General features: G+C 38.5%; 1 long non-coding RNA gene across 1 annotated transcript; it reads left to right on the top strand.

Moving 5' to 3' along the window:
• Positions 1 to 12,384: 12,384 nt before the first annotated feature.
• On the top strand, positions 12,385 to 14,145 carry LOC112999633 (uncharacterized). The gene is made up of 5 exons (XR_003264845.2): positions 12,385 to 12,542; positions 12,765 to 12,855; positions 12,974 to 13,043; positions 13,167 to 13,446; positions 13,660 to 14,145. It is a non-coding gene; the product is annotated as an uncharacterized lncRNA (long non-coding RNA).
• The last annotated feature ends 2,394 nt before the right edge of the window (positions 14,146 to 16,539 follow it).

Genomic DNA, 16,539 nt, shown 5'->3' with positions numbered 1-16,539 from the left:
TGAGGAAGCAACCCTGCTCGCTTGGGCGAGCTGAGCTCGCCTGGGCGAGCTGGGTGGCAAGCTTCTCCCCCAATTTTCTATAAATAGGGGGAGAAGTGAAGTGAAAAAGGGTTCAGCCCCTTAGGCACTTCTCTCTCTTTCGAATTTGCTTAGAAAAATTGTTTCCGTGAAGAAAATCCAAGCGGAGGCGCTTCCGTAACGTTTCCGTGAGGAATTTCGCGAAGGTTTTCGACCGTTCTTCAACGTTCTTCATTCGTTCTTCATCGTTCTTCAGTCTTCAACGGGTAAGTACCTCAAACCAAGCTTTTCAATTCATTCTATGTACCCGTGGTGGTCCACATTTGGTTTCATGTATTTTTATTCTCGTTTCATTTACTTTTTATACCCCCTTTTGACGTGCTTAAGCCATTTTATTTAAGTCATTTCTTGCTTAACCTAAAAATAAAATAAATTTCCACCGATCGTTTGAATTGTATTATCCGTTAACTTTGGTTGAAAAGAATTCCGACCGATCGGTCGTGCCGCAACCACGTTGGAAATCAAAAAAAGAGGTAAATAATAATATAATAATAAAAAATACCTTTTAGTAAAATAAAGCGTAAAATCAATCGGACGTTTTCTCTTTGGGATTTCTCATTCTTAATTGAATTGACTAATAACTAAAGTGAAACTAAGGCTAAAATCGACTCGCCTAGTCAAGCTCGTCCACAAAAATAGGATTTTGAAAGTTTACCATTTCTGTTTCTTACTAAGTAAAATGGATCATTTTCATGGTCCAACGCCTTAAAATGATCATCTTTTGAGTAAAAAAGGAATCACTTAATTCACGCATAAGAAAGAACTACGTAGGTCTGATTTCCTCATCGCAATTGAGGAATACGTAGGAGCAAAGGGAAACACCCTTGTCGACCACAAAAAGAGAAAAAATATAAAAAGGGTATAAAGGATATAAAGACATAAAAAGGGAACGTAAAAATCAAAGTCATGTTTGCACATTCGATTAAAGGCTGTTGTCCCTTGGGACGGACGTGTGGGGTGCTAATACCTTCCCCGTGCGTAAATACAACTCCCGAGCCTTTCACTTAAAAGTTCGTAGATCACATCTTTTCCGGTTTTTCCGACGTTTTCCTCAAATAAACGTTGGTGGCGACTCCGCGCGTATTCCTTTCGTGGAACACGCTTCCCGCGAGTCACGCGTCGCCCGCCCGCAAAAGGGCACGTTGCGACAGCATGCTCTCGACGATCCTCGTGGACCTCGTCCGACTGTTGAAGAGGCTCCCCTTCAAGGATGGGGGGAGGGACATGATCTGCGTCATCACGTATGACTGGTGGTATGTAATTAGGTGGCAATCCATAAGGGTAAGCCACTTGGTTGTATCCCAGATGGGGGTTGCTGATGTGCCCTAGTGTGCTTCTTTCCTGTCCTACCACGTTTGGGATAGGGTGGTGCGCAATAGCTGGGAGAGTTGGGTCTTCTTCGACAGCCGAACTAACAGCGGCAGCGGTGGCCGCATTTTTCTCCATTAGTTGCCTCATTCCTAGCATGGCATCCATCATGGAAGCCATTTGCTCTTTCAAAGCCGACATGTCGGCTCTCATCTGTTCCTGTACCTCCTCTTGGTCACCCATCGTCCTAGATTTTGATCTGGTGCGATAGGGATGCCTTGGGGTGCATTTAGTTATGGCATTTTTCCTATAAAACCAAACGTGAGGAGTGCATAAAAAAATGAATGCATGCTAGAGATAAAATGTGGGAGTGATTCGATTCGCACTGATTTTGGGGTAAAAACGTGGGATAAACTCTTTTTATTTAGAAAGTTATAACTAGTCAAGATCGGAGTGACAATACAAACTTCCTAGCGGTTCCTAATTATATGGGCCATTAAGTCTATCATATGGTGACAATAGCTGAGAAGTCCATGGATCTCCTCGGGGGCAGAGTAGGTATCCGCCATTGCTTTGGCCTTGGCCAGCAATCGGGGAAGTTCTTGACTCCTGTTCAAAGTAAGAGCAAATTGGTCCATCCACATTGTAGCCTCTTGATGTAACGAGTCAATTACCCTTCCTCTAGCCTCCTTTTCCGCGTACACTCAGGCATACTCGTCCGCCACTTTATGCTCGTGGGCCATGGCTAGATTTAATTCTTCTTGGTACTTGTTGATGATGGCTAACATGTTGGTCTCCGTCTCGCACAACCACTGAGACAAGCTCCTCTTGGACCTTAGGCAAACCTTCAACTCATCCTTCAAGATCAAACTGTCCACTCGTGATTGGTCCCTTTCCTCTCTCCGGAGCTTAAGCTCGCTGTTACTACCGCACAGAGCCCCTCGGAATTTGTTCCAGCCATGTTCTTCCCTATGGGCCCTTTTGGTCTCTTGTTCCAAGGCCTTGGTGGTGGCTGTATTTACGTCTCTCAGCTCGGCGTTCTCCTTTCAGATCCTAATAGCTGTTGATTTGAACTTTTCTTTGACTATTTAGGCTTTCTCGAGTTCTACCCTGAGGGCTTGAACCTCTTCATCCTCCTCCGGAGCTTCAACTTCCACCCCCTTAGTGGTTCTCAAATTCGGGAGCCAATTCAGACCTTGTGTGTAGGCTTTCAGCCACCTATGGTAGCCTCCGATAGGCCCGTTGTTACTGCCTCTGAGTTCCTTTTCCTTCTTTTGCACCATCTCTCATGCCTTGCGGACCTTCTGAAGTACCTCCACGATGGTGTTATTGAAACCTCATGCAATAATAGGTGCGAGCTCTTCTTCTAGTGGTGCCCCTCTCATGGGGTAGCCAAGTTGTCTTATAGCAAGGATGGGATTGTAGCTGATGCAACCCCTTGTCCCCATCATGGGAACATTTGGAAATCCTCTGCACGATATCAGGACCCCAGTTCTTCCTTCTTTCCATCGGGGGAACCAGTTGACAGACGCTCCTTCTTTGCTTGGTAAGAGTCAGTCCCAACTTGCCTCTTTCTTCTCTGTGCATGAACGATGGCTTTCTAGCGGGCAAGCATGTCTCACCTCTTGGCGAAAAAGGTGCGAAACCAACCATACGTAGAGGGTTGGAGTATAGCAAACAATCCTTGTACTTCTCTTTTCACATCTTCGGTCGAAGGTGTCATATAGATCAGCTAGGATAGCGACAACCGGGCTTTCCTTGCGGTCATGAAAGGCGAGAAAAGCGTCGATCGCTGCTAGGTCCACCAACCCATCCACATTTGGAAAGAGGACTCCTCCGAAGATCAAAAGTGCGAGGATGTCTATGAACGGGGCCCACTCGCCTCTACCTGCCAAGATTCTTGCTTTTGCCTCCAAACATTTTCTTAGTACTCCAACCACCCCATTTTCGACTTGCTTTCTGTGGTCTAATTCCTGCGCCAAGATTTGGACTATCTTAGAAATTCTAGCTAAAGAGGGATAGAATCTTGAGAAGAGGTATGGTTTCCTTCCCCCTAGAGGGCATCCTAAGATCTCTTCAAATTCTTCCACCATGGGTGATAGCTGGAAGTCCCCAAAAGTGAAGCACGGCTGGTCATAATACTGGGCGAAGGAGGCAATGGCCTCTGTGGAGACCTCTGCCATGGCTAGGTCCCAGATTTTACCGTAAGCTTTGTGAAAAGCTTGTCACTGGAGCTGACCCATCAACTACCCTAACTCTTTCAGACTGGAGATTCCTAGGCTCTTGACCTTGACTTGATAGAACCTCTTTTTAAGCGAAGGTGCCTGACTCGATCCCATGTTTTACTAAAGTGAAACAAAACCCAGTGCGAATCAAAATTCTGACATCTATCAGGGGTGGAATGGATGAATGCATGAAGAAATGCACATGGCACAGATGCAATTTATGAATACGGGAGCCCGAGAAATTGTCCTTTTCTTAGATACAACATTTGGGCAGCATGGCGCCCGACGTATGCATTTAAGAAGGCGACACGGACCCTCCGTCGGTTTGACAAAGTGAGGGGATCAAGACGCGATATGTGCATGATGCATATGCGAAAGGCACAACACGGGGATGTACATAGTACAACAATATCTATAAACAATTATAAGAAAAGGCATACATGACATTTAGGACTACATGCATGGCAGTGTTAAAAATGGCACGCGGCGTTTGCTCCGTGCCCTTATTTTAGGGACCTACACAGGAGGAAAATAAAAGGGCTTTTAGTGATAATTCCCAAGGTGGTCATATCTCTCTTGATGGTCTCTAGAGGTATCATCCCCTTCGAAGAACATATTGCGGCAGTAGGGACTACTAGCAACGATATGTTATCAAAGAGAAAAACTCTAGATGAGGGTTCATTGTTATCAAGCAAGTCGGAGACCTAGCATGGACTCGGGTATAGGGCCCCTTTTCAACTCACCGTGTGTGCAAATAGTGTTGGTGTTTGTGTGCATCAAATGAACAAATATTTACCTCATGCATACATTTTAAAAACACACTAAAAGCATCAAAAGAGTTTATACATACAAGAACATAAGGAAAAAGACAAAGAAAAAGGAACAAAAATGGAAGTCATGGTAAGGAAAGCACACTGATTGATTGGCCTAACTCTCTAAACACAGTCCCCAGTGGAGTCGCCAACTGTCGCAACCTACCCTTCGGCGGGAGGGTGACACGAGACTCACGGGTGCGTCTTCCGTGAAAGGAAAATGCGCGGAGTCACCACCAACGTTTATTCGGGGAAAACGTCGGAAAAACCGAAAAGGGTGTGGTCTACGAACTTTAAGTTTGAAAGGTTTGGGAGTTGTATTTACGCACGGGGAAGGTATTAGCACCCCACGCGTCTGTCACAAGGGACGACAGCCTTTAATCAAGTGTGCAAACATGACTTCAAGATGTTTTCCCTTTTTTATGTCTTTTGGTGTTTTATGCTTTTTATATTTTTATGTTTTTGTGGTCGACAATGGTGTTTCCCTTGCTCCTATGTATTCCTCAATTGTGATAAGGAAATCAGACCTACATAGTTCTTTGAGAACTGAACGTTGGTTAAGTTGTTTTTATCTTTTTTGCAAGATATATTTTGACTGAACAAAAGGTCATTTAAGGCGTTGGACCGTTAAACGATCTCTTGATTCTTTTGAAAGGAGAGAAAACATAAAGGCATTGGACCATTAATGATCTCTTGGTTTTTTTAAAGAGGTGACAAAGTTATGTGTTGATTTTAGGCTTTTAAAAGTCCACGTTTAACCAATAAAACCAAAAAGGACCATTTCAAGGCGTTGGACCATTAAAATGGTTTTTAGGTGATGACAAAAGCTTGATTTGTGAGTTGATTTTAGCCTTAGTTTCACTTTGGTTATTAGTCAATTCGACTAAGAAAGAAAATCCCAAAGAAAACAACGTCCGATTTATTTTTTTATTATTTTTATTTAAAGATATTTTTTTATTATTATATTATTATTTTCTCTCTTTTTGGTTTTAAATGTGGTAACGGCGTGAAAGATTGATCGCATTTTATTCTAACAAAGATTAAAAGATATTACAACTCAAATGATTGGTGGAAATTTATTTTATTTTTTATTTAGGCGAGAAAACGACTTAAATAAATGGTTAAAGCACGTCAAAAGGGGGCACGGAAAGCAAACGAAATAAAAGTAAAAGCACGCGAAACAAGTGGGGACCACTAAGGGCACATAGAATGAATTGAAAGGTTCGATTTTGAGAACTTACCGGTTGAAAACCGAAGAACGATGAAGAACGGTGGAAAACCGTCACGAAATCGCCCACGGAAACGTCTCGGAAGCGTTACTGAAGCGCCTTAGCTTGGATTTTCTACACGGAAACAATTTTTCCCACTAATTTCAAGTGAATCTCAGATACCAGGAGGGTTGAACGAATTTGCTCTGCCCTCTTTCCCCTATTTATAGGGGAAAAGAGGGAGGTGGTTGCTGACCAGCTCGCCCAGGCGAGCTGGGTTGCTTCCACCAGAAGGCACTGCCTTCTGTTGGAACACCCTGGAAGGTCCAAGTGGGCCTGGTTGCTATTTGCACACCCATGTTTACTAAATACATCCCCCTTTGCCCTTTTTTGTTGATTCTTTTTCCGTAACGTTACGAAACTTTATGAATTACGTAACGATACTTGTTTTCTTTCTGTAATGTCACGAAGCTTTACGGATTACGCAACCATCCCCTCTTTGACTTCTGGAATGTTACGAAACTTTATGGATTGCGCAATAATGTTTCCTTTCGATTCCCGACATGTCGCGGAACTTCACGGATTGCCTAACGATGGGTGTTAAGTACCTCGAAGCAGTCAAGCGAAGGTCGCATCCCACCAAACAGATGGTCCCCGGAAAAAATTAGGGTATGACACCAAGGAATTTCAAAGATCATTAAAGATAAATTTCAAGGATGAAGAAAGCAAGATGTCAAGCAAAGCAAAGATCTCAAGATAAGAATTAAGATAGACTCTTAGAAAAGTTTTTGAAAAGCACAAATGATTGGCCAAGTGAGTTTCTATCTTAACAAAAACTTTTCCAAGCATTTTACTCTCTGGTAATCGATTTCTAGAGGTTGTAATCGATTACCAGTGGCCACAAAGCTTTCTGGAAATGTTTTCAAAGTTATTTTTAAAGTTTTCAAAGTTGTAATCGATTACCAGAACTATGCAATCGATTACCAATGCTTTAAAACGGTTAAAAATGATTTTGTAAGTGTGTGATCGATTACACATCATATGTAATCGATTACTAGAGCTTTTGAACATTGGACATTTGAATTTTGAATAAAAATAACTGTGTAATCGATTACCATAGAGGATTTTTGAGAAAATCTGCCAACAGTCACAACTTTTCATTGGATTTTTGAATGGCCATCAAAGGCATTTAAATAGGTGACTTGGGCACGAATTTTCTTTAGAGTTTTCATTGTTCACAAAAGGCATAATCCTCTCAAACAAAAATCTCTTATCTTCAAAAAATTCCTTGGACAAACACTTGTGTTATTAAATAAGGAATTGAGGGCTTCATTGTAACATATGTCTCTTTCAAGAGAGATCATTTCTTCTTCTTCTTCTTACTTCTGAAAAATGGCTAAGAGACTGTGAGTCTCTTGTTATAAAGCATCTGAGCACAAAGGAAGGGTTGTCCTTGTGTGTTTCAGAAGGTGTAAAGGATTTAAGAGATAGTGGAACTCCCAAGCGGGTTTCTTGGGGACTGGACGCAGGCAACAGACTTTGCCGAACCAGTATAAAAATTGCGTTTGCACTTTCTCTTCCCTTAAACTCTTTTATTTATTGTTGCTTATTGTTTCTATTCAGTAAGTTTAATTTGAATTATTATTTAGGAATTCATTTTAAAAGGAATCTTGGGACTTGGGTTAAAATCAAAGTAGAATTTTTTAATTGGGGAATAGTTTGTGATATCTTAATTCAACCCCCCTTCTTAAGATATCTGAGGCCACTTGTCTAACATTTTTCTTTTTTTATTTGGTTTTCTTTAATTAATAGCCAAAAAATACATTATTGTAACAAATAAACCTTATTTGTTATTGTCAGGCAGAATTTGAAATCCCACAGGCTTCTAACAGTATGACGAAAAAGATGTTACTTCAGACTATCGGTGAGAGATGGAGGCAGTTTAAATCAAACCTCACGAGGAAATGGGCCCTTGCAGCCGATCAGGACGATGTGGACGACACTGTCTGTGAGAAATACGGCATAAGCAAGGAAAAATGAGCCTAATTTTTCCAGACTCGCAAAGACCCTTCTTGGGAGGTATGTACCTTGCCATTTAAGTTGTTTTTCAAAAAACATTAACTTGTTATAATTCATTATAGCAATTTGAAACATTATTCTTTTATTTTTTCAGGATGTGCGAAAAAAGGCACAGGCCATCCAGAAATAGAACACTGCCCCCCACGTTTTATCTCGTGGGGGTTATGAATATTTGGAGCAGAAGCTCCTGACTGAGAAGACCAAGAAGAAACTGGAGGAAGCTGCACAGTCAGGAAGCGTTGATGGCGTTATCGACCATCCATCCCCTGTCAGACGCCACGTGAAGTGAAAGATGGCCTACACCAAGAAAACAGGGGAGATGACGACTGAGACCGCAAAAGAAATCGCTGAGAAGATCGTAAGTCATTTTCAACTAACCATTAGAATTATATTTCTTTATTTTGTGAATGCCATGTACAAATGTGTCTTTTCTGTGCAGGATTCCTTTGAGAAGTAGGCGACACAGGGATCCTCCGTCCCCCGTGGACGTCAGGATATTCTCATCGCTGCTATTGGACGTCCAGAGCACCCTGGACATGTCCCTACTGCTGGAGTTGGTGTCATCATCAAGCAATACTTCGGATCGACTCCACAGACGTCCCACAGCTCTTCCTCGCTGCCTCCTGAAGAATTGCAGCAGCTAACCCAGCAAATCAGGGACCAGTTAGAGGAGTCGATCATTGAAAAAGTGACTCGGCAGCTCATGGCATCGTTCAGCCAAATGCAGTCCCAGTCCCAGTTCCAGTCCCAGATGCAATCTCAGGGATTTGCACTGCCTCTTGAGCCTCTGGTTGGTCACTCATGTCCTCGAGTAAGCACAAAGGAGAGTTATGTTGATCCCTCAGGAAACGATCCAGAGACGGGTGACTCAAATAGGAGCGGCTTGTACATTGAAGCAAATCCTGCCCGCCTGGTTGCCCTGGGAAGAGTTTATGAGGGATCCACTGTTGTTCATAACACTCCTTTGTTGCCTGGCCATTGGCCAAGTAAAGGTGGGTGTGGAGGAGGTTAAAGATCCAGATGCTCCCATTCCTATACCCACAGATGAGGTTTCCTTAGTGGGGCAGGTAATTCACACCTTCCTTTCTTGGCCTACACATCTGGTCAAGTCTTTATACAGCAGGTACTTTACTCTTACTATATGTTTCTTCTTTTTGAATTAATTCATTCAGCGTGCCTCAAATTAGGCCATTTAACTTTGTTTCATGAACAGGCAGCTGTGTCTCCGGCAAAACCACCTCAAAAGCCAGATCTGGAGGTCGATGATCCACTTTATCTAATGACATTGACCATCCCAAAGCTTTTCTTGAAGCCTTACCAGGTTACATGGGATGCCACCGTGTTCGGGGTCTTTAATCCAGACTTCCCACTCTACATAAAGCACAAAGACCTCTCCGAAATCGCACACGATGGTCAATTTCTCAGCATATCAGTGTTATAGTTGTGGATTTTGTAAGTCATTTTAGATTACTTTTAATTACCTAAGTTATTGCTTTCAATTCAGAAATATTTAACTTTGACTTAACATAAACAAGCATTTGACTGAAACAAGTATGCAAGCGGGGAATTCTAATCTGTAGGGATTCCTCGAGCCACATTCCATTTAGAGGTCTGGGCAATCACAGTTTGAGACTGAAAGTTACATAAAGAGTTGGATGCAGAGTTCAAAATGCGATGTCTACCTTGGAGCCTACCTGAATGGGTAAGTGACACAAAATAACTGAATTTAATTAATGTTTACTAATATACTAACCCATATTCGTCTCCACTACAGCGGACACTGGCAGATGGTGGTCATCGTGCTCAAGGAACACCTAGTTGTCTGGTTTTGTTCATTGCATAACAGGCCAGACAACTACCTTAAGGGGATAATTAACAGGTCATTGTTTTTTCAATGCATTTGCATTCAAATACCTCAACAACACCATTTTTTAATTGTTACTCATCTGGAATAGTGCTTTAAAAGGTCTTGATGATGCTCCATAGCCTAAATCAAAGGCTCCTGCTAGGTGGATTGTCGTCAAGGTACATCATTTACATAAAACTTCCACTTATATACACTTCTTATGTGTCTGTACACTAATTGTTTAATTAATATCTAATTTTCATTATGTATCTAGTGTAAAGGACAAAAAGGAAGCACTGAGTGCGGCTATTATGTCATGCAATGGATGACCACCAACATTTTAGGAAGTTTTAGGAATAACTGGGAAGCGATACGTTTATTTCAAACAAATTCGATTTTTTTTATAATTTGTATTACATTATTAACTTATTATCATTTATTTCATCATGCAGTATTTTAACGAAACTAGACCATTGGAGCCAGAGAGATTAAAGGCGTTTCGGATTCAGTGGACACAGTATTATCTCCGAGTTAGAGCTGAGAGCTAGAATTTAGGGACATTAAATTTAGCTTAGTTTACTTTGGTTTAACATTTTTTCCATTTCCTAAGTTATTTGAACATTGAATTCATTTGTTGATAGTTGTTAATAATAAATCAATTATTAATTGTTTATTGTGATTAAAACTACTTGAAAGCAGAATAAAATGTTTATTTGCTGTGAATTGGGTCTGAAATTGCATTTTATAAGTACAATTTTGGGTTTATTGTAAAAACAGAAAGTTTATATAAAAAAAACTTGAAAACAACATCGGTTATTAATAAAAACCGATGTTAATATAGTAAACAACATCGGTTATTTAGAAAACCCGATGTCAACATGCACCTTAACATCGGTTTTTCAAAAAACCGATGTTGGTTATTTCTAATAACATCGGTTATTTATAAATAACCGATGTTAATATACAAAAGTTAACATCGGTTATTTATACATAACCGATGTTATATATAAAGAACTACAACAAAATAAGTGTATGCATAATGAACGTTGGCATCGGTTTTCTAGAAAAACCGATGTTAATATATTAGTTAACATCAGTTTTTTATAGAAAGCCGATGCTAATATATTACATTAACATCAGTTTTTCTAGAAAACCGATGTTAATATTTTACATTAACATCAGTTTTGTAGAAAACCGATGTCAACGTTTATTATGCATACACTTATTTTGTTGTAGTTCTTTCTATATAACATCAGTTATTTAGAAAACCGATGTTAGCATTTTTATGTTAACATCAGTTTTAAAAAACCGATGTTAACAATAATACATTTAACATCTGTACTTTCAACATCGGTTTTAAAACTGATGTAGAATGTCGTAAATAACCGATGTTGAAGGTGTATTTTGTAATAGTGAGGAAATGGTTCCTAAAAAATCAGAATAATTAAGGGGAATGCACCTTGTTGCCATCTAGCCGAAGTACAAATAAACTAGTCGAAATCAATTGAAAATGAAGAAATCATATACGAACATGGGAAAATACGATTTAGGTTCAGTTAAGTTAGATTTTACAATAAAAATAGTTGTTTCTGAAATAATTGTAAGGACCTTTAATAAAAAAATAATCAATCTATGCAAATATTTTAGAGTTATCTTTCATTTATTTGTACCTATTCCATTGTTTTTCTTTCAAATTTAGTCTTTACATTACCTCATTCATATTTCTATTAAAAATCACCCTGGGTCAAGTACTTTCTTTAGTAACTTGAGAGTTCACAAAAGGTCAAGAGACATATTTCCCCCCTCGACAACCAAATTGCTTGAATCACTGTTCAAATTTTGAAACCGTATTGAAGCAGTTATAGTTAAATCCATTTAAGCTAATCGTTAAGATTTCTTGCAACAACACAGACAAATGATAAAAGAGAAAATTTTGTCAATTTTTTAAAGTAGTGGATAAAATGTGCAGAAATATTTGTTTTATAAAATTCACCAAAAAAACTAAAAATTTAAGTAAAAAATGTAATGAAACTTTTTTTTTCTTCTTCTTATAGGCTTTAAACTACTAATCGAACACTAAGCATTCACATCTTGAGGATTATGGGTTGATTACTCAAATTTTTTTAAAAATAATCTAAATAAAAAGGCTTTATAATACATTTTTTTCTAAAGATGTTAAGTAGTCGCACAACATATATGCAGGTTTATATCTAGTTTTTATTTTAGTGTTATCTATGTGTTCATAGTAACTAAGTGGGTCTAAGAGTTTCTTCCATTATCAATAAACGTGAATGATCATTAATAATATAAAAATTAAATAAAATAGAATTAAATAGATTTTAGTATTTGGTTTGTTAAAATATATAGGAATTTAAATAAAAAGAATTTATTTATATTATTATTATTATCAATAACGTAAATGATTAGTAATGCAAAAATAAAACTATATATGTTTTATAAACACGTGTAAAACACAGGATACGGATACAAATCTATACTAAGTCTTATAAAAGAGTTGTCTATGGAAAATCCTATTGTGCCCATGCTCCAGCTGTTGACATGTGTCCATTTTATTGGTTTTTTGGGCATTTCCGCATCCCACTTCCAGGCTGTTGGTTGCTCCACGTAGTGCTGCAGGTGTCTTCTTTTGGTTAAATTTGTTACAGGTGTCGTGTGCTACTGCGTTGGCTCTGTTTCGTCTTCATTTTGTTTCCATCTAAGCGTTGGGTTTTAGTTAAAAGTTGACATTTTTTTTCAGCTATTATTCTCCGGTTTTGGTTTTTCCTGTTCAGCTTTTGTTTCATCGATTATGGTTTTTGTTGTGGGGATTTTGTTTCATCAATGCATGTTGTGTTTGGCGAGAAATGATGTTTGTTTTCAATGTTTTGGTTTTGTCCATTGACGTTTAGTTCCGTGCATGCACTGTGTGTTTTGCAGGGATTGTTGTTCCAATATGCATTTGGTATTTGACAGAGGGATGATGATGGTGGGTGGAATGTTTCCTAATATATTTATGCATGTTTAGTTGTTTCCTTTTTGTCATCCAAGTGGTCCCTGAGGTTGTCTTTTGTCCTTTTGAGGTTGATGTCTAATATGTTTGGCGGCTTATTCATTTTGTTATCAGTTTTATTTGATTGTTCCTACCATTTATTTATGCTTTTCTTCTCCAACAGATCTGGCTTATACAACTATTTTCTGGCTGTTGTAGGATGGTATTCATCCTTAGTTAGCAATTCTTCCCTCGCTTGCAATTTGCCTATTAATGAGTCGGTGGAGTGGAGGCACCACTTAAATCAGAGGTATTTTGCTCATCTTTGATGCATTTTTAGTCTGCCTTTGGTGGAGCTATTTGCCAGGTTATTAATGGTGAGTCTTCGATGGTGCTTTACTTGGTTTGTTTGCTTTTTTTTTATGCAGCCAATTCTTTTCTCGCTTGCAAGTTGTCTATTAATCAGCGGGTGGAATGGAGGCACCGCTTAAATCTGAGGTATTTTGCTCATCTTTTATGCATTTTTCCCCTGCCTTTGGTGTAACTATTTGGCAGGTCATTAATGTTGAGTGTTGGATGGTGCTTCACTTGCTTTGTTTCTTTTCTTTGTTTTGCATGCAGTCAATTCTTTGCTCGCTGGCAGGTTGTCTATTAATCGGATGGTGGACTGGAGTTAGCAACTTAATCTGAGTTATTTTGCTGATCTTTTATCCATTTTCGGCCTGCCTTTGGTGGGGCTATTTGCCAGGTTATTAATGTTGAGTGTTCAATGGTGCTTTACTTGCTTTGTTTCCTTGCTTTGTTTTCATGCAGGTATCTTGCGTTCCAGTTTACCTTTCCTCCTGCTGACACTTGCACTTTTGTGTTCTGCATATGAGGTTTCGCTTTTGTTGCCTTCCTGGTAAGTTTAGTTGCATATGCATGTTTTTTGGTGGAATTGTTTGTTTTTTGGCATTGATGTATAATATGTTTTGTGTCTTATTGATTTTGTTATCAGCTTTATTTAATTGTTCGTAACATTTATTTATGTTTTTCAACTTATGCAACTATTTCTGGTGTTGGGTGTTGGTTGGTGCTTTACTCACGTCGTTTCCTTGCTTTGTTTTTCATGCAGGTATATTCATTCCAGTATGTACAGCTTTGTGTTCTGCATATGAGGTTTTGCTTTTGTTGCCTTGCTGCTAAGTTCGGTTCCATGTGTATATGAGGTTTTGCTTTTGTTGCCTTCCTGCTAAGTTTAGTTGCATGTGTATGTTTTTTAGTGGAGTTTTTTTTTTTTTGTCATCCAGGTGGTCCCTGAGGCTGCCTTTTGTCCTTTTTAGATTGATGTCTAATATGTTTTGGGGCTTATTCATTTTGTTATTGGTTTTATTTTATTGTTCCAACAATTTATTTGTGCTTTTCTTCTCGAACAGATCTGGCTTATACAACTATTTTCTGGCTGTTGTAGGATGGTATTCATTCCTAGTTAGCAATTCTTTGCTTGCTTGCAAGTTGCCTATTAATGAGTCGGTGGAGTGGAGGCACCACTTAAATCAGAGCTATTTTGCTCATCTTTGATGCATTTTTGGTCTGCCTTTGGTGGGGCTATTTGCCAGGTTATTAATGGTGAGTCTTCGATGGTGCTTTACTTGGTTGGTTTCTTTGTTTTGTTTTTGTGCTTGTCTTACTTGGTTTCTTTGCTTTGTTTTTTATGCAGCCAATTCTTTCCAATCAAGAGATCATTCCTTATAGGCGCTTCAGTCATAGCATCCTTTGGTTATATTAAGGAGCATGATGGATCATGGGTAAAGAAGGGTGCTAGAAATATTGGTGAAGAAGGACATGAGGGAGAAGATTCATCTCTTCTTTCGAAGATTTTGGAAAGGTTTGATGGTCTTCAAACCTTTGTTGGTGAAAGGTTTGATACTTTAGAATTGCAAGTGGATATGCGCTTCAATGAAATGGAGTCAAGGATGACAAAGGTTGAAGAAGATGTATCTTACATCCGATCAAGCTTCGATCTTCCACCACCGCCGCCTCCATCATCTTAGAATTATATTTTAATATTATTACTACTTTGATTTTCAGCCTTGTATTTTGGCTATATTACTATGGTATTTGAACAATTTATTATTTCCTTATTTGCATGGTTTGGTTGAACAAGTATGTTATTTGACTATGTGGATTTTATAAGTTAATCTGTTTATGATTGTTACTTCATGTTGTGGTTAATATTTTTTATGAATGCTATATGAATGGTTAAGATATATTTGCATACTTTAAGTTTGATACACACTTTAGCTTTTTGTTGATGCCAAAGGGGGAGAGAAATAGGGATAAATCAAGAACTCACATGAGTAATCAATTTAATTTTAAGATAAGCATAAATTCAAAAACAAAGGGGGAGCATTTATAAGAGTGATCGACTAGGAAAAAGTGTATGTGTGTTTCTTGATTTCAGAAGTTGTCATCATCAAAAAGGGGGAGATTGTGGAAGCAAAGCTTCATGGTGAATCAACAATGATTCAAAGGTGTTTTGATGATAACAATGATGACAACAAAAGATGATAACAATAATGACAACAAAAGATGATGACAAAGGTGATGAACAAAAAGCTCAAAAGATCAAAGAACAACTCAAGTGAATCAAGAACAAGTCAAGAGTTCAAGAATCAAGAAGAATTCAAGACTCAAGAAGAAAGCCTAGAATCAAGAATCAAGATTCAAGATTCAAGATCTCAAGAATCAAGATCAAGATTCAAGAATGAAGAAAAGACTCAATCAAGATAAGTATTAAAAAAGTTTTTTCAAAACTTTGAATAGCACATGAGTTTTTGACAAAACCTTTACCAAAGAGTTTTACTCTCTGGTAATCGATTACCATATTGTTGTAATCGATTACCAGTAGAAAAATGAGTTTGAAAAAGTTTTCAAACTGAATTTACAACGTTCCAATTATTTTCAAAAGGTTGTAATCGATTACAATGTTTTGGTAATCGATTACCAATGCCCTTGAACGTTGAAATTCAAATTTAAAAGTGAAGAGTCACATTGTTTAACTTAAAAGCTTTGTGTAATCAATTACACTTATTTGGTAATCGATTACCAGTGTTTGTTTCTGAAAAATCTAAAGATGTAACTCTTCAAAAAGGTTTTGACTTTTTCAAATGGGTTTTAAGTTTTTCTAAAAGTTATAACTCTTCTGAATGGTCTTCTTGACCAGACATGGAGAGTCTATAAAAGCAAGGCTTTGTTTTGCATTTCAACAATCTTGAATACTTTTGCTTTTCTTATACAATCCTTTACAAGCCTTGAAATCTCTTTCAACTTCTTCTTCTTCTTCTTTGTACCAAAAGCTTTCAGAAGTTTTTTGGTTTTCTAAACCTTGAAAACTTGTGCTATTCATCCTTTTCATTCTCTTCTCCCTTTGCCAAAAAGAATTCGCCAAGGACTAACCGCCTGAATTCTTTTTGTGTCTCTCTTCTCTCTTTTCCAAAAGAACAAGGGACTAACCGCCTGAATTCTTTTGTGTCTCCCTTCTCCCTTGTCAAAGAATTCAAAACGACACAGTCTGAGAATTCTTTTGATTCTTCCCATTCCCTAATACAAAAGCGTTCAAAGGTTTAACCGCCTGAGAATTCTTTTGTATCCCCATTTACAAAGTATCAAAGGTTTAACAGCCTGAGATCTTTGTCTTAACACATTGGAGAGTACATCCTTTGTGGTACAAGTAGAGGATACATCTACTTGGGTTTGACTGAGAACAAGAGAGGGTACATCTCTTGTGGATCAGTTCTAGTGGAGGGTACATCCACTAGGTTCAAAGAGAACAAGGGAGGGTACATCCCTTGTGGATCTTTGCTTGTAAAAGGATTTTTACAATGTTGAAAGAAATCTCAAGGACCGCAGGTCGCTTGGGGACTGGAGGTAGGCACGAGTTGTTGCCGAACCAATATAAAAACTCTTGTGTGTTTGTTTCCTTCTTCCCTACTCTTTTACTTTCTGCTATGCA

This window comes from Glycine max, chromosome 15 (assembly GCF_000004515.6).
Source record: "Glycine max cultivar Williams 82 chromosome 15, Glycine_max_v4.0, whole genome shotgun sequence".
NCBI lineage: Eukaryota > Viridiplantae > Streptophyta > Magnoliopsida > Fabales > Fabaceae > Glycine > Glycine max.
The sequence above is the reverse complement of the archived record's forward strand: the minus strand, read 5'-3'. Positions and strand labels throughout refer to the sequence as shown.